Below are 22,890 nucleotides of genomic sequence, written 5' to 3'. Positions count from 1 at the left end.
ATCTAGTCTAAATCTACCCTCTTCCAGTTTAAAGCCATTTCCCCACATCCTTTCGCTACATGCCCTTATTAAAAGTCCCTCCTCAGCTTTCCTGTAGGCCCCCTTCAGGTACCGGAAGGCCGCTATTAGGTGTCCTCAGAGCCTTCTCTTCACCAGGCTTAAGAGCCCCAACTCTCTCAGCTGTCCTCGCAGGGGAGGTGCTCCAGCCCTCTGATCATCTTTGTGGCCCTCCTCTGGACCCACTCCAACTCCTCCATGTCCTTCTTGTGTTGGGGGTTCCAGATCTGGGCACAGTACTCCAGATGGGGTCTCATGAGAGCAGAGTAGAGGAGCAGAGTTACCATCCTCGGTCAGTTGGTCACACTTCTCTTGATGCAACCCAGGATATGGTTGGCCTTCTGGGCTGCAACAGCACATTGCCAGCTCATGTTGAATCTTTCATCAACCGACATTCCCAAATCCTTCTCCTCAGGACTTCTCTCAAGCCATTCTCTGCCCACTCTGTACCTGCGCTAGGAATTGCCCTGACCCAGATGCAGGACCTTGCACTTGGCCTTGTTGAACTTCATGAGGTTGGCATGGGCCCACCTCTCAAGCCTGTCCAGGTCCCCCTGGATGGCATCCCTTCCCTCTAGCGTGTCAACAGCACCACTCAGCTTGGTGTTGTCTGCAAACTTGCTGAGGGTGCACTTGATCCCCCTGTCTGTCGTCTACATAGATGTTAAATAACACCTGTCCCAGCACCAATCCCTGAGGAATGCTACTCATCACCAGTCTCCACTTGGACATTGAGCCACTGACCACAACTCTCTGAGTGCGACCATCCAGACAATTCTTTATCCAGTGAGTGGTCCATCCATCTTCCTCATCTTGTGTTTCTGGTTACCCTCTTAGATCTGTAAGACATCTTACATCCCACTGGCAATCAAGCCTCAAAGGAAAGCAGTGTTCCTATTAATGTATCAGTTGCTCTTCTCAGTTATGTTAGGTGGCAGTTTCTGTTACTCAGCCAGCTCACTGCTGAACAGTTCTATTCTTCTCTCCATTCAACATGAACCCATGGCACATTTCATGCCAACTGGCACTGAAGTCTGCCCTGACACCGAAGTGTTCTCACTTGCAGCTAATAGTACCTTCCAGCTTAACTTAATTACACTCTGCCAATTAAAGAAATGTGCAGGAGGAGGTTTCAGGGCTGCCCTGAAACCTTAACTCTCATGTTCAGGTGAATAAATTCAGATGGCTAACGCTGACACTGAAAAATCCAAATCCTCCTAGCTAAACTATGCCTATCAAACCAAGTGGGCAAAACAACTGCCTATCCTGTGGTTTTCTTCTATTTGTTATACCAGATTAGGGCTTAGTGACCACAGGTTCAGCACGCAGGCAAAAGTATCCACTGCTGATACAGTCTTTGCGATGCAACCAGTTCTGTTTCTTTTTCATTTCTGCCACCCCGACATACTGGAAAACAGACTTCTGATCACAATGTCAAAATGTGTCAAATATTAATTTTCTTATCACATAAACAATCACTCAAACAACCCATAAACGTCAAAAGAAGAATGTTTTCAGATGAAATTAAAATTAACTATATGCAGAATACTCCAATTAGTTTACTAATGGAAAAGCTGAAATCAATTTTCAACGTCATTATTTTAGTTTCAGTATCAAAATGAACAGCAGATGGGGAATAGGTTTGTGCATTTATTTATCTACACATTAAACACATTCTCTTAATGGCAATCTCTTCGGAACTTGACAATTATGATGCAGCAATTTGAGAAGAGGTTTTATGGCACAGACTCTGTCATGGACCTTGAGCTTTCTTAGGACTCTACAAATGAATCGGTGGATACTTGTTAGATGCAAGTGTAAAGAAAAGAAAGAATGTAACCATTTCTAAACTGTAGGTGACCTTTACTGTTAGTAACCTTACAAATATATGCCACATTAGCTGTGGTCAAGACCAACTACTGCACTCAGAAGCAACAGAAGCTCATCATGCACCAATATGAACCAAAGCTATAAATGCACTGGTCGCTGAAAGTCATTTGTGTAGAATTATAAGTGCTTACGCTGGGGTTTGAGGACCAAGTGGGGCAGAAGAACAGAACAGTAACACCCACTGCAAAGCAGCAGTGACAGCACCAGGAGCTAAGGCCCTGCTGCTCATGACAAACAGGAGAGTGCTGAGCGGAGCAGGGTGCAGACAGGTAGGCCTCAGAGGACATGGAACAAAAAACCCTATGAAAACACAGGGACTTTCTGATCAAGTTGCTGTGTTGGCTGAAGTCAAGGACACTTATTGCAGGTCAAGGGGATTAGGAGGAAAGGTGCTTAGAAACCCCCCATAGTTCTTTTGTACCTAATAAGCTAAGCCTTTGAACTTCTGGTATATCTAAACCTGCTTTTACTCAGTGTTTAAAAGCATTTCAGTCATCTTTGAGAAAATCACAGTAATGAGAAGGCCTATCTAGATCCCTTTAAACGCTCTGACAGGGATCTAAGTATGGTACTAGACAGCATCTCAAGTACACTACACACAGAAGCAACGAAAGCATCGATGTTCACCTTCTTGAGCATCAGATGAAGTTGAAGCATCACAAGGGCACACAAAATATATGATTATTAACAATACTTATATCACTTTAGCAACACTGTAAAATGACAAACAACCACCTCCAAACTGTATGACTTCAACAGGCTGTATTTTGGCTCAAAGCATGAGCCTAGAGGCACAATCAACAGCAAATGCAAGTTTGACAAGCCATTTCACACCTTAGTTCCAAGTCAGTGTGTGTGCTGAAAGTGACTCCTCCCAACCTGACTTCAGGCTGGACCAGCCAGTGACTTTGCATGATGTCCACCAAGCCTGCAATGCCATGAAAGCATCATTCACTATACCTTTACCAAGGCCTCACTTGAAAATGTCATTTCATAACAATTAAATGGTCATTAAAAAAAAACAGACATGCTAATAACAACATCAGTCTTCATCCAGACTTTCCACAGACATGATGCACAACAGTTAAATGATGTTTGGGTTCATTCTAGTCCAAAACAGTGTAAAATTTGCAGCTTATGATTAGAGAAGAAAGGCCATAGTTGATGACATATTGCACAGAGAAATTCAGTAACTTATTAGCTTTAAATTTCTGAGCAAATATGCATCTTGACGAGAACAACCATCATATAATTACTTCTGCAAATGAGAAGCATGTTCGTATGATGAGTATTTTTATCCAAGTTGCTATCGGTTAAACTTCAGAAACAAGTAATTCATTTAGGAACTAATTTGAGCAATAGAGTCTGCCAAATTGAGCCTAAAGATTCAAAAATGAGAGTTGTGCACTAAGAAGTTAGTCCCCTAATTTCCTGCATGAATGGAGACATAAAATTAAGACCAAGTGTCATTTTATTAAGGCTCAGAAAACATACTTTTAAAACTTAGGTGGCTTTGAATTCTTCAGCTTCCACAGCTCTTAGAAACAAACACTTGTTTAAAACATTGCAGTGATGAGGCTTAATAGGCTGAAGGCAATCTGTGTTAATGGCATCTACTGTGAAATACATTTTTTTGCTCTGAGTGCCTTTAGCTCAGGAATAGCTAATATCTGTTTTTCTCCAGTTCCTTTTTATTACTAACTACAGGGCCGAGAAATTATCAGTCAAACTTGGATATCAAGCTTACTTAAATCAAAGATGGTATGAGCGCTGTAGGGAGCTTCGCTGTTCTCCTAAATATATCTATTGTTAGGAACTTAAAGGTACAAAACCATTCCTCCTCTAATTACCCATCTCATGCATTACTAAACTCATTAACAAAATGGTGCCACTATTTCATGGCTGACAAATTATCATTTGCATGGAAAATTGGTATGTATTCCAGTGACAAAATGTCTGATTTAAATAGTTACTGTTAGAACAATAATGATACCAGGTAACATAGCACAGAGGGTACCAAAAAGACTTCCTAAGGCTTCTGAAAAACAAAATCCCCTATATTTACACAGTATAATACATTTCCATAAATACGCATCTTTTAGAACGGCCAATTATGACTCATTACAGTAAATCTGACCTCTGCTCTGTTACAGTCTATTGCTTTCTCTTTCTGAATGGTTCTGGACCATTTTAATATTCTTTTGTTATACCATGCCTCTGTGCCAAAGGTACCATTCCAACAAAACCAAAAGAGAGTTGAAAACCATCACTACGTACATACACATACAGAGGTGGTTCTTCATCCCACATACTTACGCTCTAGAATTAATAGCTACTACTAAGCAATTCCCTTAGCTGTGTCCACTGAAAGGGGAAAACTAAGAATCAAAACATTTACGTATTTATTTTTATGAGGACTATTACGCTGAATGTGACTAACAACAGAGCAAGACCATCGCTTCGTTAGTTATTTCCAGTCACTTTCCCAGGGCAGCAACCTAGATCAAACATTTTTTACCAGAGCTCTCCTAGCATCCTACTACTGATGCTCGTCTGTTTATGGCTCTTTGTTGCTTTTCCCTGATTTCTGTTGTTTGTAGATACTCCTCTTAACCATTACCGTCTTTATCTGTAGCTTGTCTTTATTAACAACATAATGTATAAAGACAAACCCAAATACTAACCAATTTGGCAATTACCTGTGCTGGCACACAGTTCCTCTTCTTACAAGATGTTTTATTAATATATAATGCATTTGACCATTTTGAGATTAATTTTCAAGTACAATATCCATCAGTTTCAGAAGTGCTTCATTCAAGCTCTCCTCCAAGGTACTCAGGCATTCCACTGCTTATTCTGTTCTAAGCAACTGCTTTTAATAGCTCTTGCTTCTTTTCTTTTCCTGTATACGGAAGGAAACTAGTAGTTTGCAACAGGCTATGTTTAATTCTAAGATGTAAGTTCCTAACTAACTTCAGAAGAAAAGGTAAGCTCCTAACTTTATGTTCACATTCATAACAATTGAAGATGAAGTGTGATCTGCCATCTTCCTTGAATATCTCTTGTTTCTGCAATTTATGTTCATTACAGAGTACATCAAGTCTGTTACCCAAAGTATTCAGCATAGGTAGTGCACGCTCAAACATATTAAACCATTACTTGTGCAATCACAGCACAAGTTTTGTTTGAGAAACACCACATAAAACAAGACTGATTTTCATCCTGAAAATGTCAAACTTCTGCCTATAACACTCAGCTACATTTTTCTGAAAAGGCAAACTTCCAAAAAAGCCATCGGCCTGACAGATCTCTGACGCATCATGATAGATGTGACAGCTCTACTACTTTATTGCAAGAAATGTGCTCCAACAGAATGAGGCAATCAATGGAGAATAATAAATCTAGTCCAGATAGTAGAAATATTTTTTTGCACATGCATAAGAAAAAAAATGTAGCTTAGTTTTGTTTTGTTTTTAAAATACATCTCAGGAACCTCCTACTTTAATAAACTATTACACTATCTTACTTAAATATTATAGCATACTAGTTACACTATTTAATCTTTTTTTTATCTATTTTGTCTGTCCAAGAGTTCTCCATGTAAAGTCTTCATGTGCATGTATGTTTTATGAAGTTAGAGGAGGAAAAAAACACATCTAACTTTAAAACACACTTTTCTCTGAGAAGAAAAAAAAACTACCTTTTCTCCTGGTCTCTCTGTCAACCAGATCAAGGACAGCTGCTCCAGAAGTATCTGCTGAATTATATCCCCATCTTCCTAGAAAACACAGTAAATTGATACTACATCAAGATTTTACCTTGAGTGGACAGTGTGAATACTTTTTTTTCCCAATCAAAATTCCTGTATTTGAGATAAATTGGAGCAACTTTGCAAAAGTTAATTTGATATTGATAAATCAAAGCTTTCTAGATGAAGAATCTGTTTGATTTATAACTAGAATGTTTTCTACCCTCTACCTCTCAAGTAACAGCCTTGACATCAACCTGAGAGGAAAAAACTCCTAAGTACATATTTCCTGAAATTATCTGACTACAGCACTAGCAAAACAAGCACACCTAAGTCACTCCTAAAGCACTAATAAAGATGCACATGGTAACACAAGTATGTTCAAGGTTTTCAGTAAGTAGGTTCAATAAATCTTCAAAATGCTACACACATAGATTGATAGTTACTTGTGTTTGTGTATGATTTCAAAAATACATCAATATATCACTGTCATAACTCTATTTCTTCCATTTTTCAAACGTTCAAACACAGATAATACTTAATGCTGTAGTAACTTGATTGAATTAAACTGTACTGCACACACAAAACAAGTAGATATGTGAATACAGCTCAGCAAATTTTGAAATGAGGATCAAAATAGGATAATTTCAATATCTAAAGAACATCTGCTTGTTCACGTATTTGCTTTTTCTTAAGACTGCAGTTACAAAGAAAAAGCAGAGGGCGAGAGTAAGAATATTGTGCTACTCTTACACCCTTATACTCTGAAACGTGATGGTCGTATTTATAAAGAGGCTGAGATTAAATAAACAAGCATGTAAGACGTGTAAGTCAAACACATCCCTGCATCAAACATATTTGCACATACCTAGATATCATAAGGTTTCAACATTTAACTTTGTATTACACTCTTGGAAAGAATTTCTTCCTCTGTTGTCATGAGTTATGCAGATAAAGTGCAAGGAATTATTCAAACAAACTGGAATCTCTATTAACACAAGCTTGACATAGCACAGCATGTTCTTAGTTACTCTCCGTCACCGCACATGCCAGGCTCAGAGGCCCATCACACACCAGTCTCCTACTACATCACAGCTTTGTGGTTGGCTTTGACAATTATCTGTTGTCTAATTATTGAGAGTTTAAACAACATTTTGAATTCACATTTATTTTTAACAATATGCAAATATTTTACATTAATATAATCAAATTGCTTAAAGCATCTGAAGCTATTTCTGAATTTTCCATAACTGGCACTGCAGTTCACCTAATCATCTCTAATTTTGCTATCATCCCATTACCTTCTGATACAAATGTAGGTTTAAAAATAATGTTATAGAGAGCTAATCTGAAACTGATAACAACTCTTGCTGCACCGTGCCTTTTTTTCTTGTTTTTATACCAAAACAAGCTTTCAAAACTTTCCCCTAACCAAAGTTCATCGCTATTAGTAAAATTACTATTAGTACTCTATAATAGAAATATATACAACAAACCATATTAATAAAAATCAGGTGAAATGCATCATTTAATCATTTGCTTCACCTTGGAATTTTTTTTTTTTTTTTTCACTTTGTCTTGCAAACAAAACCAATAGACAATTGTACATCCACCATACCCTGATGGTAGTGGCTTACTTGGTATCATTTGTTCTCAACAAACATGTAAAAGCACACACTTCAACTGTTCACAACTCGCACATGATGATGTAACAGGATATGCATTATATGCATGTATATATAATAAATATGCATGTAGTAAAATATTAGAACAAGACATTATCATAACAACTTAAAGTTAATGAAAACCTCAACTCCTGGAGATCTTCAGTTGTTCTTCATTCCAATTCCAAAACCTATAAAAGATCACCAAGTCTAGCTATCAGCAATAACACACCTACAATTATCTCAGTTTGTCAAGGTTAGTAAAGGTTTCTTTGAAATCTTTCATTTATTATCAATAAGAGATTTCTAGCTTGTTCACTGACAGAAATTTTCTTTATAGAGGTAAGAGGAAGAAGCATTATCAGCAGAAGAAAAGGAGAAGGGTACTTTTAGTTGAGGCATGGGCTTTCAGAGGTGAAAAGGCTGAATACCAAAGGGAAAATGGTGCAGTTATCCTAAGGCAGCAGTATTTTCTGCGTACAGCTCAATGCAACAGTAGGATACAGACAAATAACATTAGAATTATAACAGCAGCAGAATATCCCGAGTTAGAAGGGACCCATAAGGATCACTGACTCCAACCCCTACATCAACTACACTAAGTTATGGAAAGACCTTTTGTTGTAGTTCAGTCAACACACAAGCCTCCCATACCCATCAGTCAATTACCATTAATAACTGGGCCACACTGATCTCCAGCTCTGAACCAGGAACCTAAATCACTAAGATGTGGATTTATCATTTCATATAGAATAAGTCTAACATCCAAAGGTAATTCAATCCCCTAACTCCACTTTTGTTTTCTGCATACATCAACAACATCTAGAACTAAGTTACCACAGCTTGTTGTGCAATAGATTCCTATTTTTGGGCTTCCTCAATCTTCCCTGAGTACTCTTCAGTTCATCCTTTCACCTCCACAAAAAGCAGGAGCAGGAGTTTCCTGCTCTTCAGTAGGTGTTAAATCACATACCTTGCAATTCTGCCCTGCTCACCTACAAAACAGTTGCTTCAGACTCTCTGTAACACGTAACACTCATTCTCTGCCAGATGGCTCTACAGATCAGTAATTCCCTATGGAAAAGGGGAGCCTGTCTTTGGACAACTGGAAATCACATATTTCTTATGCATTGGTTCTCAGTGCATTTCATAAAAACCCAAGCACCTTAGTTTACATATCTTGATTTTTAGCCCCTACTACAAAAGAGAAACATGAGCTATGATATCTTCAGCTACCTGCAGACCTACTGACCTTATTTTTAAGCTTATTTATGTAACACTCCGCATAAGATGTTGCAATCTAATTGCAAAACCAAATCAACAGGAAACAAATTTATTTTTCAGTATCTGATTTCATGCGCTAATAGAGACAACACTTAACACTGTTCCCCCACATGATGACCATAACTTGAGATTATGGCAGAAGAAAGGTTTCAGCCATTCAGGCTACCAGCTGACTACTGAAAGTCCCCTGTATGTACAGCGGAGTACAGATTACCCATCTATCATCCATAAAATAATGCAGTCTTGGGTTGGCCAGATTCAATCCTCATAATAAAAGAAACAGAAAGAATTAGACATAAGTAACAGTTAAATATCCTTCTTAGTATTAATTCCTCTGAAACATTGCATTCTAAGTTTGACATACTTTCATGTACTCTGATTTAAACCTTAAAAAAAAAACAACACAGAAGCTAAGCAAAGAAATGCTCACTTATTTGGGCAATTTATGCTCAATAGTATCTTGCCTAATTGAGAGTCTAAATGCTGGTAAGATTCAGCTCTTACAAATGTCGTAACTCCAGCAGAACTGACACTCTGACCTTCAACTCCCGTTTCTTTGCCTCAGATATGGCTGTGCTTTGATAAGTTCAGGGGAAATCTGCACTGCTGTTCTCCAAAAGAAATAAAAAGGTAAAGTCATCCATTTTAATGAATATACAGAATGAGATACAACTGAAAGCTACTGTATTAGGCTAGCTTCTCCATCAAATGCTTTAAAAAGACATTACTTTCATGGTGACAAAAAAAAAAACAACAAAACACTAAGCTGAAGAAATGACAAATCAGTTCTCCACAGACTCTAGAACAGATGCCACCATTTCACTATGTGGTTTTAGTTTGAAACTGTTTTTTTATTTTTCAGCAAAAGAAAAGATTCCTTATTAAATTAGGGATAATGAGATGCAAGTAAGTGTTGCATAATTTTCAAAATTTTAGTTGATTTTAGCTGCAAAATAAACATTTTCTTCTAAGCTAATGCTGCAAAAGTTCTGGGAACAGATAACATAGTCTTGCCTGCAACCTTGAAGATCCTTACTCCTTCCAAAGAAACAAATAATAGGAAAAAAGAACATGAAGACTCTGGGGAGTCAGACGAGAAAAATATCAAAAATTTTCCTGAATAAATTCACACTTAGTATACTCTGACAACTACATTCTAGAGAAAAAGATACTTCTTTTATAGCTACAATATAAATTTCAAAGGCTTTTAGGAAATAAAGCAATATAGGCATTAATAAAACAAATATCTCCAGGTCAATATCACTTAACAGAGTACAGAGTAATGATGTGGTTTTCTACTTACTGTTATTGAAGTATCAACCTAAATTATTGTGACTCTAAAGCATTATACAAATATAAACACTAAGATAACTGTGGCTAAAACTTGTGGCTAAAATCCCCACTGTTTTTAGATTTGTGAAGAACATGTTATTTTTATTCAAGATGGCCTAAAAAAGGTGAAATTAAAAAAGAGGAGAAGGAAGTGCAACACCTTACAATAAAAATATTTTTCACTGCATATTACATTAGAAAAATCAAAAAAGAAATTATATTTTACATCATCAAAGCATACCTCATAGGGCTTCCCTTTCAACACTGAAGATAACCTGTTACTTGGACAGAAAAAATCAGTGCTGTTGGATAGAAAAATCGGAGCAGCGGCAGTGAATAAGTCTCTCTCAGAACTCCACGAAAATATCTATCCACACATGGAACAGCCAGCTCTTGAGGCAGTAAATAAGATTCATCCCTTCACTAGGTATGAAATACAGGACACTAAATACTCATTCCCTGAATACTAGTTACACTGTGTTGAAAGTGGGACCTGCAAAGACCTGAAGGTGCAGAGATGACCCCAGGATACTTCTACCAAGTGCACTGCCTAGTGGAGAACTACCCTATAATTTAAACATTCTGTCATGTGTCTGCCTGATGCACAGTGCTTTTATGTATGAATTCCAGTAACCTGAGCCCTGGCTGGGAGCAAAGACACTCCTCAGAGATTACTAAGAATCACCTGAGAAAATTACTCCCGTTCCTCATTGCCTTGCTCAGATTAGTATTAATTCTCTTGATGCTAAGCACATCAGAATCAGTCAGAAGAGAGATTAGACTGGGGCCTGTCCTCTTCAATATCTTTATTGATGACCCGGATGAGGGCACTGAGAGCACCCTCAGTAGGTTTGCAGATGACACCAAACTGGCAGGAAGTGTCGATCTGCCTGGGGGTAGAGAGGCCCTACAGAGAGATCTGGACAGGCTGGATCTCTGGGCTGAAGCCCATGGGATGAGGTTCAACAAGACCAAGTGCCGGGTCCTGCAATTTGGCCGCAACAACCCCAGGCAACACTATAGGCTTGGGGCAGAGTGGCTGGAAGGTTGTGTGGAGGAAACGGACCTGGGGGTGTTGGTCAATGCTCGGCTGAGCATGAGCCAGTGGTGTGCCCAGGTGGCCAAGAAGGCCAATGGCATCCTGGCTTGTATCAGAAACAGTGTTGCCAGTAGGAGTAGGGAAGTCATTGTCCCTCTGTACTCAGCCCTGGTGAGGCCCCACCTCAAGTACTGTGTCCAGTTTTGGGCCCCTCACTGCAAGAAAGACATTGAGGCCCTGGAGCATGTTCAGAGGAGGGTGACGAAGCTGGTGAGGGGTCTGGAGTACAGGCCTTATGAGGAGCAGCTGAGGAAGCTGGGATTGTTCAGTCTGGAGAAGAGGAGGCTCAGGGGGGACCTTATCGCTCTCTATAACTGCCTGAAGGGAGGTTGTAGTGGGCTGAGGTTTGGCCTCTTCTCTCTTATAACTAGTGACAGGACGAGGGGGAATGGCCTCAAGTTGCACCAGGGGAGATTTAGGCTGGACATTAGGAAATACTACTTTTCTGAAAGAGTGGTCAGGTGCTGGAATGGGCTGCCCAGGGAGGTGGTTGAGTCACCGTCCCTGGAGGTGTTCAAGAAACATTTAGATATAGCGTTGAGAGACATGGGTTAGTGGGCTTATTGGTGGTAGGTGGATGTTTGGACTGGATGATCTTGTAGGTCTTTTCCAACCTGGCTAATTCTATGATTCTATGATTCTAGATAGTACAATAAAAGACAAATAAGCATCGAATCTACACAGCCCACCTAGGAGTGGGCAAAATAAATATTGGGTGCTTTCACCACTCTCAATGCTCACACACAGGCCCAGTGGCCAACATGCTGTTGGAACCTGCATACTCTGTCCTTGACACAAAAGCCGGTGTGCTGGCAGTGTATTCCAGGAAAGAAATGTCTCTGAAGCTCTTCTATTTTCCATTAACTCCCTTCTACGAACTGGATGTAAGATTGTCTTAAAATCGGTCACTCTGCTGTCCTTCTTCTTTGCTCTTCTCACTGGCCTCTTTTTATCTTTCTATATTCAAAGAGCATAGAATCAAAAAGTAAACTGTGATATACATAAGGGTCATAAACAGTAAGTACAGCTATCACTCTCTTTTACTGTACCAATAAATAAATAAGCAGGATGAAAAGGCAGAGAGAAAAACAGGATTAGCATTACCTCTACGTTACCAGAATACTTTAAGGAAGTTAAAGATCAAGTCTGCTTTAAGGTTGACTGAAGGTATTTGTAAAACTCATTGTTATACATACTGATCTTACAAAACACATTGTACTGCAGCCCCACGTATCTAATCAAGCCTTTCCAACAGCAGTATCTTTCCTTCAGAGTTTTTCATCTCTAGCCCATATAAACGATATATATTCCCTTAAGTGGCAATGATTTCTGAATTATACATTTCCAAATAATTTATGTTCTAAGCAGTGTATAAAAACTTGACAGGAAGCTTTGAATTGATGAGGATTCCTACCTTGCTTGCACTGTTTTTAAAAGAAAGAAAAAAAGCCCACGCTATAAAGATGCCTATTTGTTTGAATTCCTTAAACAGAATCCAACTTCTAAGAGATTGCAAGGATTGAAGAATGCCATTGAAGTGGTGACAGGGTATTTGGTATAAAATAACATTAGTGGGAAGCAAACACTGAAGCAAATGAACTGCAGAGACCGCTCTCAATGGCCAACGCTGTACCTGAAATCACTATGTTCCATTGTTACCAGTCAAGTAATACGAGGAACTAGGACAACTCTTTTGAGAACAGGTACACAGAGGTCAGTTTAACCATCACTGTTAAAAGAGGCAATTTTAACATTCAATTGCGTATTAAGAAAATTAAATACTAAAATTATTAAAAAACACTTCAGTTAGGTAATCATATTTTCTCTTTTATGGAAAATGCTTTCTGAAGGTTTCACACAACAACTGTTTTTCAGCATTAGTAGCACCTGCAGCCAAAGACAAATAGTCAAAGTTCCTTGCGATGACTCAGACACAGCAACTTATCTTCTCCAAGCTAATTAAAGGGTTTTTCCTCTGTGCCTGAAGCTATCTAATCATGCAAGTATTCCCCTATTATTAGAGAGGACTCTCTGGAATTAATTTTTCAGCATGATGCAGACTGAATTTAGTACCTGACTTTTTAATTATACAAGTTAGATGCAAATCTTCCTAAATTTTAAACAAACATGAAAAAAAAAAGCTATGAGACTAAGACAATTATAGACATGGTCCTATAACCAAGTACTTAGACACAAACACTCAAGAATCTCTGAAGGTCCAGATAATGTATGAGGCATATATAATAAATCACTGCAAATAATAAAATCAAATGTAAATACAGAGTTACAGATCTAAACAGCAAATTATTCCCTCATAACAGATCCGGTTCCTCCAGCAGAAAAAGTGGGTAAAGAACTCTAGCAATCGCTATGTAAGTAAATGCTCACCCTAGTGCACCCAAGAAACTTGGCTGCTACCCATCATGAGAACTTCCTGGCTCATGTAAACACTCGCAGAAGTCATTTCAGACTGTTCTATTCCCACTACTTCAGTTAAAGCTGAATGAGTTGCAAGAAAGGGGGTAACTGACAGGCAGAGAAGTCAAAAAGAAGTGGGAGGAGAGGATCATGGAAGAGGTTACACTAGCCAAAAGACTGAGAGCTTTAGTTATAATCTGAGCTCCATTTTTCTGTACACATAGCCACATAAAGTGTATGAATAATGAAGGAAATGCAAAACAGCAGTAAAGACAACAGGATTTTCTGAGGCTATGTGGGACTTCTGGTACAATTTTTAGTTGCTCCTTTTTCCTTATTTGTTCTGAGCTACTGAAATAACACTTCCTCTCAGCTCTGGCCTCAGGCTTAGCCTAGCAAGATTTCAAAAGCCTTCCGTGCTTCCCAAGTCAGCTTCAAAACTGCTTGTGTTTTAAAAATGAGGAGAGCACAGGAGTGAACGTGGTCAGGGATAAAATCAGTACCTATCACCTGGAATAACTGTTGCTTCTTGTTGCAGCGTGATACAAAAACTAACATTTGATCATCCAGTAAGACAGACTCACAAGACTGTAACACCAGGGAGGAGCTCTGGGAGACATACCCTTGGAAGAATTCAGCTTGCTGCATTTCTTTCCTAAGCTATTAAAGAATTGTGCTTTGTGCTGGAAAACAAAGACCTAAATCATTGAGTGAAAACACTTACCTGCCACTTGAATTCACTGTATTATACATTACCCACCTTAGCTGATACAGCTCTTGTAAATCATCAACCCACATCCTCAGCTGCCATATTCTGTCTCACATTCAATAACACATCCTACAGTTAATATCATTATACTCTTCTCCTTAATATCTTCTTTCCCTTGCAAAGTAATCGAGCCATTCACATTACCACACCATCCTGTAAAGACCCACGAAAGCAAGGAATACCGTGAGGCAGTACACCTCACCATCTTGTTGTCTGTGTAATTATTCTGAAGCTAATAGTGGGATATTATTCCAACAAGTGCAGCAGGCTTCTTAAAAAGGACTGAGATTTCTCATTTTTTTGTTATTTGTAAGTGGACTTCAGCTGAGAAATTTTGTTTTTTCAAAAGACGAGCATAATCCAAATGATTAACCAGCTCAAAGTCTATACATATCTGACATTGTTAAAAAAGCAAAGACTGCATACCCTGACTTTCTATCAGTCATGCCTGATAAGATCTGTATATCATTTCTGCAGTTTTATCCTCAAGTTTTTTTAGTCTTAGCAGAAGAAGGAGCAATTGTAAAGGGTAAAAAAAATCTTCCAAAGAGATCTTTTAATTTCCTTTTTATTCTTCATAATAAACAGAATGTCTTATTTTGCTTAGCTGAATTAGACAAAATGTTTTAAAACAATGCTGACTGATATCTCTGTGAGGATAGTGGCATATCCTCTATCAGTTTCAAAGCCCTTTTTTCAATGGACACATTGGCAATTCCAGGAAATAAAAACTGCAAAGGAGTCGATGCTTAGGTTGTAGAGTACATTCCACTTGAAAAGTTTTTATTTTCTCCAGGACAAGGAGAAAGAGACCAGGTGCGTCTCTAGGGCTGAAGCTGTTTCCCATCTCTTCCTCTTAGAAATGAGATGGCGACCAGCAGGCTGTTCCCAACCATTTCTGCACTGCCTGCTGCACAGCAGCTCTCTGCAGCAGCAGCAGCATTCCCATGCCACCAGCTGAATAACCTGCCAAGGCGATACAAATGCAGCACAGAGGAGTTCAAGCTCTGAAGTTCAAGCTCTGAAAATGACAGTAATGCTCCTTTTTACTTTGTACCATGACTAACCAAAACCAAAATGCTGTGTATGCAAGAGGCCTTTTAATGCAGCTGCACTGTCTCAGCAAGCCACAGAGTGCTGGCTGGAAAAGTATGCAGCATTTTCCACTGCTGGAAAATCATTTGCTAGGTGAGATCTGGAGGAGAGGATGTGAGACACAACCTCCTACTCTGAGCAGATTTAGACCAAAAATCACTCCCATGTGTTCACAGGACTGTTGTCTTGATGGATCAACAGACCACAAAACCTTTCACACTGCCCTAGGACAGGAAGTGGAGAAGTCAAGCAAAGAAGTCACATGGAGGGACAAGGCAGCAATGCTTTAAGGAGTGGCAGCCTTCTGATCTGCTCTAATGCCGATACAAAGAGAGAAGAGAGAAAAAGGCATAGTCAGAATAGATCAGTGTAGGTGGACTGGAGCTTCCTTACAGGGATGTTGAGAAAACAAAAACGAGATTAAGGAGGGAGAGGTTTAAGGGGGAGGTTAAAGGGGGAGGAAAATAGAATCTAATGCAGGCACAAAACTCTGGGGTGAGAAGTTGTTGTTTAACAAGCATCAGGAATTTAATAAACTCTGGAATGATATTTCATTAGAAGGTGTTCCCTACAACTTGTAGGTGAGAAACAGAGACCATGCTAAGGGAAGCACCAGCCACAAGGGTATGGCCAACCCTGGCTGCAGAGCCAAACCTAACTTTGGGGATGACTGCAGAAGACAATTGGAGTTTTCACAAAACCTATCCAAGAGCCCTTACCCTCCCACATTCAAGCGTTGAAACCTGGATCAGAATTTTCTTTCACCTGCAGAACATCAATTTAGTTATGTCCAACACCAGCAGATTCCCCCATGTGCACAATCCCCTTCTCAGATACCATTAAACAGGCGCCCAAATGTTCATATTCACATCATCATCTTGCTTGAAGTAGGTTATGTTTAGCTCTGCCTCTTAGGCTAAATGTCTCCCTATCTAAAAGTTAGAAAACACATCCTTCCTCAAAGAGGGATTTGGTACTCCCTTTTACTGAAGGCAAAAGCACCAAAAATAAACAAGAACAATTAAAGAACCATTAATGGGAACAGTTTTCATTAAGACACTATCTGGAGGGTAATGCATGCATTCATTTAAAAAAACAAACTTGGAACAGGAATGAATGCAATATGAAAATTATTTAGTGAAACTTTTTAGCAGAAGTTATTAGAGTAGTAATTTCACTGATAATCAGCAACATATGGGGAAAGTTTCTGTACAATGTATAAAAACTACTCTCGTGTAATTGTGTGTACTAGGTTGCAATTTAATCCAGATTAAAATCCAACACGTACAACTAAAAAAAAATTAATGTGTTTAATTGTATTATTCTTCTGCACCAGTATAGATTAAGGAATAATTGGTCAGGAAGGAACTGTATAAAATAAGACCTACATTCTACAGAAGATAAATATTCCAACAAATACTTTATTTAAAGAGTATCCTATCCTGGCCTTGTGATTGCACTTTTAGTGCCAACTCATTGCTCCTCATGCAAAGACTACAGAAAACACAAGGCTACCTATAAAGCCTGGGAAATAACAGCTACCCAACAGCCATGTTTCAGCATTAAAGCCAGACACCGAGGATTTGAAATTCTAGCACAAAAATTCTTGAACATGACTGCCAATTTTTAATGTCATCACCATTATACACTACAGAATTTAAACAAAAAGATCTTAACTGGGATTACTATCACCATAGCTGCTAAATCCAGCATCCACTTATCATGTAAGTCCAAAACAGTAAGGAAAAGGAAATTAAACAATGAAAGAAATAAAATTATTATTCCACTTACTTTTCACTTTTACTAAGTACAAAAATAAATTTACACATTTTCTATGTGTATTCAGAAATGACTGTTAAAGCAGTGAAGTTGATTCTTAGTGCATACACAATGTCACAAAAGCACAAATAAGGCCAAAATGCCAAACCTCTGAGAAATACTGTCAAAAAATGGCCACTTCTGCAACCTTTTTTTGGCCCCTTTAGGTATGTTTTCTGTGATACAATGCATGGCTGCATAGTACTTTTCCAAGGGACCTCTTCCCTGACAATTTTATTGGCCGTACAAGGCCAGGTTACTAATGAGCCTAATCTGTTTTCTCTTTTAGAGTGTGATTATAGATTTAGAACACTGAGAAACTGTCATTTAGAATTACACACTGAGCTTTGCAGTGATGCTCACTGGCAGCACAGCTTCAGTGACTTGAAGAAATCAGAACAGTCCTTCCCAAGACACGAGGAGCAGCTTTCCTCCCTGAACAGATCAGAAGCAGAGCACAGAGGAACAGTAAGAAAGGTACAGAAAGCGCAGTAAGATTTTGTTTTCAACACTCAATTACACATGCCCCAGTTTTCAAAGTACTAACAGTAGCACGCTAAATTGACTCACATTTCAGAGTGTTTCTACAACTCAGGAATTACTGAAGGCAGAAAAAAAATTACTGTGTGTAGTATGGTTTAGGCAAGCCACCCACCTTCAGTGAAACAGAATCTGTGGTGCAGGAGATGGGAGAAAATCCATTTTTTGTGTGTGTGGTGCTCAGGAGCTTTGAAGGACATGTAAGATCAGCTGTATCATGCAAGTGATTGTCTTTTTTTTTTTTTTAATCAAGTCTTTTGTATCGTGGAGATTCACAGCATTTCGTAACAGGAGGAGTGCTGATATCCGTCCCAGCACTGGAGCCAGGTCTGCAAGCAGCAGCAGCACCTTGCAGCAAGGCCCAGGACAGGCTGCTGTAGTGAGCTCGCAAGCAAACACTTGCTCTCTGCACTGCTGCCAGCAACAGGCAGGTTGCCACAGACTGAAGAATGTGGTCTTGCAGAAGCATCAGAAGCATCAGATGTACTACTTGTGAAGTATACTTGAACACTTATCATGCCAGAGCAAAGCTGAAAACTTTGTGACACCAGGAGTTCATGAAAGTGTGTTTTGTTTTGACACATTTCAAGTATGTGTTAAAAAACAGAAATATTATCGTGTGCTAAAAACTTAACTTTGGCTGTTACTTGGTGATTCTGAGTTCCACAAACAGATGACTAGCTAGCCTAGAAATGTCTCGTTAGCGCTACGGAGTGCTTTTTTCAGCTAATGACAGGCAGTGTAGAAACACAAATAATCTAAGAATGAAAAAAGTTAACTGTGAGTCAAGTCAGCAGAGGATCAATCTAACATGCCTGGCAGTAACTTCAGGCACTGAGTCAGAAAGTGCTGCTTAGATCACAACTGAGTGCTCTCACTAAGAATTCCTTAAATCCATTATTTATCAGTTGAGAGCAAGGGTTGAGTCCAGAGGAGAAAAGGAAAACACTTCCCAATGACCATATGTGCCTAATGGCAAAGATCAGCAGCAACTTTTGGTTAAGCAAAAGAGTTCACAGAAATTTGCACTCAGTGAAAAAAAAACAAACAACTACAACCCAAGTCTGTATGATCCAAATCAAAGAATCACAGAATCTCTCAGGTTGGAAAAGACCTTCAAGATCATCAAGTCCAACCTCAACCTAATCATACTACCCTAACTCTAACAACCCACAACATAATTAGCTGAATTTACCAGCTAATTTCTCAATTTCACCAACTGCTTACAGATGTGAGTCTCTTTAAGAAGCTTCTTCCATCACAAGCTTTTTTACCTCTCTTTGCAAAGTCAGTTTTCCTAGTACCAGGTTGAGCTAGAGGACTGCAACTCATGAGGTTTCGTCTGGAATACAATGCCTTGTCCTGACGACGTACTGGAAATTAATCTCGTCTCAGTGTACAGCAGGCAAGGTATACAGAGTTAGGTAGGGAACAACATTGTTTAACAAGACCAGATAGGGTGGTCATCTTGCATCTGGCAAAATGAAAGCCAGGCAAAGATCCTGCTATGCTCTACACACAGCAGGTGTATGAAGGGCAAACTTAAGCTAAGTCAAGTTAAATTTGTTGGCACAAGGAGAAATACATTTAAGAGAGCCAGAGCCGGTCTGAAGCAGTACCTTCAGAACAGCCTCGCTGTAGGAGGCACAGAAACAAAATGACCTACTCAACAGAGGAGCACACTGATTAATGTGCTGAAGGATCGACAGGCGTGGTGAGCCACCAGGGCAGCTACCCAACAGCCTCCAGAGTCCCAGCACCTTCTGCTGAAGCCAAGCCTACCGACAAGGCTGTGAAAAGCCATTAATGCACTGACATGATACACCAAGGCAACATGCAGCAGGACCAGCACATGAAGTGTGCTATGGCAAATGTTTTCTGCCTGCGCTGACAGAACAAGCATGGTTCTCCTTCTTCAACAGCTGAGTAACACAACTGCCCTGGCATGGGAAGCTCTCATGCAGTCACAACAAGCACCACACTCACCCTTTCCACCTATGTTTCTTCATTATTTAAATAAGTCCTGTAAAACAGCCTGCTCAAGTTCTCCTCTAAGTATTAGTACACATGTACCAAAAAAACAAAACCCAAAAATTCGGATACACACTCTATCCTTCCATTTGATATAGACCTGCACTCTTAAAGAGGTGATGTGCTTCTATCTTCATTCTTGCAGCAATATTATCATCTTATTCCTGGCATCTAAGTCATACATGGATGGCCAAACAATCCAGCTTTGTATTCTTAGAACACAGTTATCAAGTGTCAGACAAAAGAGGATAAATCTATCTCTGTTCCCCACACAATACCTTCACTCAAGGAGAAACCTGAAGAAATCTATCAATCGTACTTATCCAGACTGGTAAATGCAAAACATTTCATTACAGAGGAAATCCAGAGTGTCAGACCCAAGAGCTTTCTCCACTGCACAGCAGCTCAGGTAACAAGACAACAAAAATGCAAAGGGTTATTGCTGTAAATCTGAACAAAGCACTCATATTTGTGCTGGAGCAGTATCAGACCCAGTGAGTTCAGTCTGACTCTCAGCCCTAAGGTTTGCCTGCCAGTGGCAGTGTGCTCAAGGAAGAGATTAGAAGGAAAAAAGAGCATCCTCTCTAGACAGAATATGCAGACATTTACTGGCTCTAAGAGAACATAAGAGTACATCAAAAGCAAGAGATCACTAAGAGCTAGAGGCTCACTTTAAAATATGCAGTCTGACATCGCTTCAGTGACAATATGACTTCACTAGTGTCAGTGCACTAGCGTTTATTTGCATTATGACCTCAGAGTGACTCAAGAGTCAAACCTCTATGTGAGCCATTTAAGTAAAACTAAATGTAGAGTCTGGTCTAATTAGAACTAAATCGAGATAGATGTTAGAGGCACTAATTTGGAGTGAAGCAGGAACACACAAAAAGAACCACAAAAGCACTGCAGTACTGTATAATGATAAAAACATAAGCATGAATAATCTGTTAGTCAAGAAGGAAGGAAGAAACTTTTGAGACAAAATCTCTGTGAAAGAGTTCATCCAGATGTCACTTTAATTTCAGAAAATTTCAGAACTTAGCTGCTGCAGCAAATTTATTCCCCCTCAAATACCATTATATCTTAACATTTTCTACTCTGACAAATATTTTTCTTCTAGAAGCTTCAGTAACCTATAAATTCCTTCCCTACTCTCTGACCATTTGGATTCTTCCAAAGCTCATACATCCCATCAAGACAGTGGTAAGGGTAAAGGTACTATGATTGTACCTTCAATGCCAAACTCTTGCTCATTGCAAAATCCACCATGTCCAGAGCACATTTTGGTGGAGATGTAGCTTAGACAGGTTCTCACTGCTAGAAAACAGTGCCTTATAATTTAAATCATGGTAGCAATACTAGCATGTTTCGTTTGTATTTTTAATTTATTGATTGCGAAGATGCAGAACAATCCTACATTTTCCTCTTTTTTTAGAGAGCAAGGCAGGTGATGTCTTCTTGCTTTATGAGAAAATTTATTCTAAGTATGGAGCTCCTTCAGGATACAGTTCAAGGAAAAAGGAAAACAAGCATTGACTCAGCTTCTGAATTACAGTTATTGCAAGCAGTTTTAAGAGGCAGCACAGAGGGAGGTAGCATTTGTTTCCAGCCCTCTCAGGAAGTCATGTAAGCACAGAATCGACTAATTAACATTAACATTCATTTCCATGCCAAAGCAGCAATAGCTTCCATTCACATATGCACTGACAGAACTTCAGTGGAAGAAAATACCATTAGTATACAGTAAAAACTGCTGTGTACACATCTTTAGTACCTGCTCTGAATATTCAGTAGAGCAGAAGGAGGCAACAAAGCTTACTCTAGGTAGCTGCAACTCTAAAATCCATGCGGCAATTTCCAAGAACAGGGACATTATGTCTCCAGACAATGTTGAAGCAGCAGCATAACATAATGCAGTCAAATCCCAAACATACTATGGCTAAAGCAGGCTTTCTGATGTGCTTATTTACTTTATTTATTGGGAGCACAATTTTACCTTTGCTTCAAAAGAGCAAACTGAACTTTCATTTAGTGAGAAATGCTCTTGTAAGACCAAATAGTCTATGTTCAGAATACAGTACAAGACTAAAGTTTAAGAAGCACCATCAACTAGAAGGTCTAAAAAGGAGTTATTAATTGGTGTTCTCTTTCAGGGTTTCCAGAGTCTGTAACATTGCACTGAAAATGTTTACTAAAAAGAAATGAAAAATCTGGCAAGAGTTGCTGGCTGCAGGCCAATGTGGCTGAATGCTGTTTGGGCAAAACTTGTTGGCATGCCTGACAGCAGTCACTGCCTAGCAGGTCTTCTTTTCCAAGCAGTTCCTTGATAGAAATATTTGATTAACATTTTATTTACGTTCTGTTAATAAACACTTATTGCTTCCAGAACAATTACAACGCTCTAGGTATCATAATATTGTAATAATCACTTTTACAGTTGCCAGAAAATGCGTAGGGATGTGTAGACCACTCGTACGGGGTACTTACGATGTGACTATTGAAAGCAAACATACAGCAATCCTGTGACCTTCTGGGACAACACACTCACCAATTTGCCTAGGGAGCATGGCTTTCAGCCTGTGGAATTCTTGCTTCACATTAAGAAATGCTTTTCTGTAACAACAGTGCTCCGTGATGTTTTTCTAAACTTTCTCCAACAGCAGTATGAGACTTAGAATAATATTAAATACATATAGATATAGTACATATTATTAGTTTTAAATTATATACATACAAGGTACACATCTTTGCCTTAGAAGATGACTGAAACAATCGTTTTAAAATAGTGTCATGGTTTTGTGATTTTTTGCTGTCGGTATTCCACATCATAACATCATGTAAAGCACTGGCAGTTGAAGAGTTAATGTCCTGGTTTCTCTGGACTGCTGTTTTTGGGTGCTTGGTTCTCTGAGGGGGAGGGGAGGAGCTGCACTCCCCAGGGGTCTTTGCCAGGGGTCTGGTGAAGCCCCCTGGCAAACCAGGAGTTTGGTCTCTTGGTATGTGGCGGAGAAGCATGTGGTCCCCCTGCAGCTTACGGAGTAAGAATCTCAGCTTTGAACTCTGTTTTGATTTATTGGCCTCAACTTCGATATCATATTTAATAAATTAATGTTCCTCCTCAGATTGCTGCCACTGTTTTGTTTTA

At 39.2% G+C, this 22,890-nt stretch overlaps 1 protein-coding gene across 19 annotated transcripts in view; it reads right to left on the bottom strand.

Moving 5' to 3' along the window:
- The window catches only part of PCDH15 (protocadherin related 15), a 736,955-nt gene that overhangs the window by 546,494 nt on the left and 167,571 nt on the right, over positions 1-22,890 (bottom strand). For 2 of the 19 annotated variants that reach the window (XM_021381881.1, XM_021381888.1), the window contains one exon: positions 5,648-5,725. The exons of the other annotated variants lie outside the window; for them this stretch is intronic. The gene's annotated coding sequence lies outside the window, so the exon portion shown is untranslated. The remainder of the gene's footprint in view (positions 1-5,647; positions 5,726-22,890) is intronic. 19 annotated transcript variants of the gene reach the window in all.

Source organism: Numida meleagris, unplaced genomic scaffold (assembly GCF_002078875.1).
Source record: "Numida meleagris isolate 19003 breed g44 Domestic line unplaced genomic scaffold, NumMel1.0 unplaced_Scaffold119, whole genome shotgun sequence".
NCBI classification, from domain to species: Eukaryota; Metazoa; Chordata; class Aves; order Galliformes; family Numididae; genus Numida; species Numida meleagris.
Note: the sequence above shows the minus strand (reverse complement) of the source record. Positions and strands in the feature narration are given on the sequence as shown.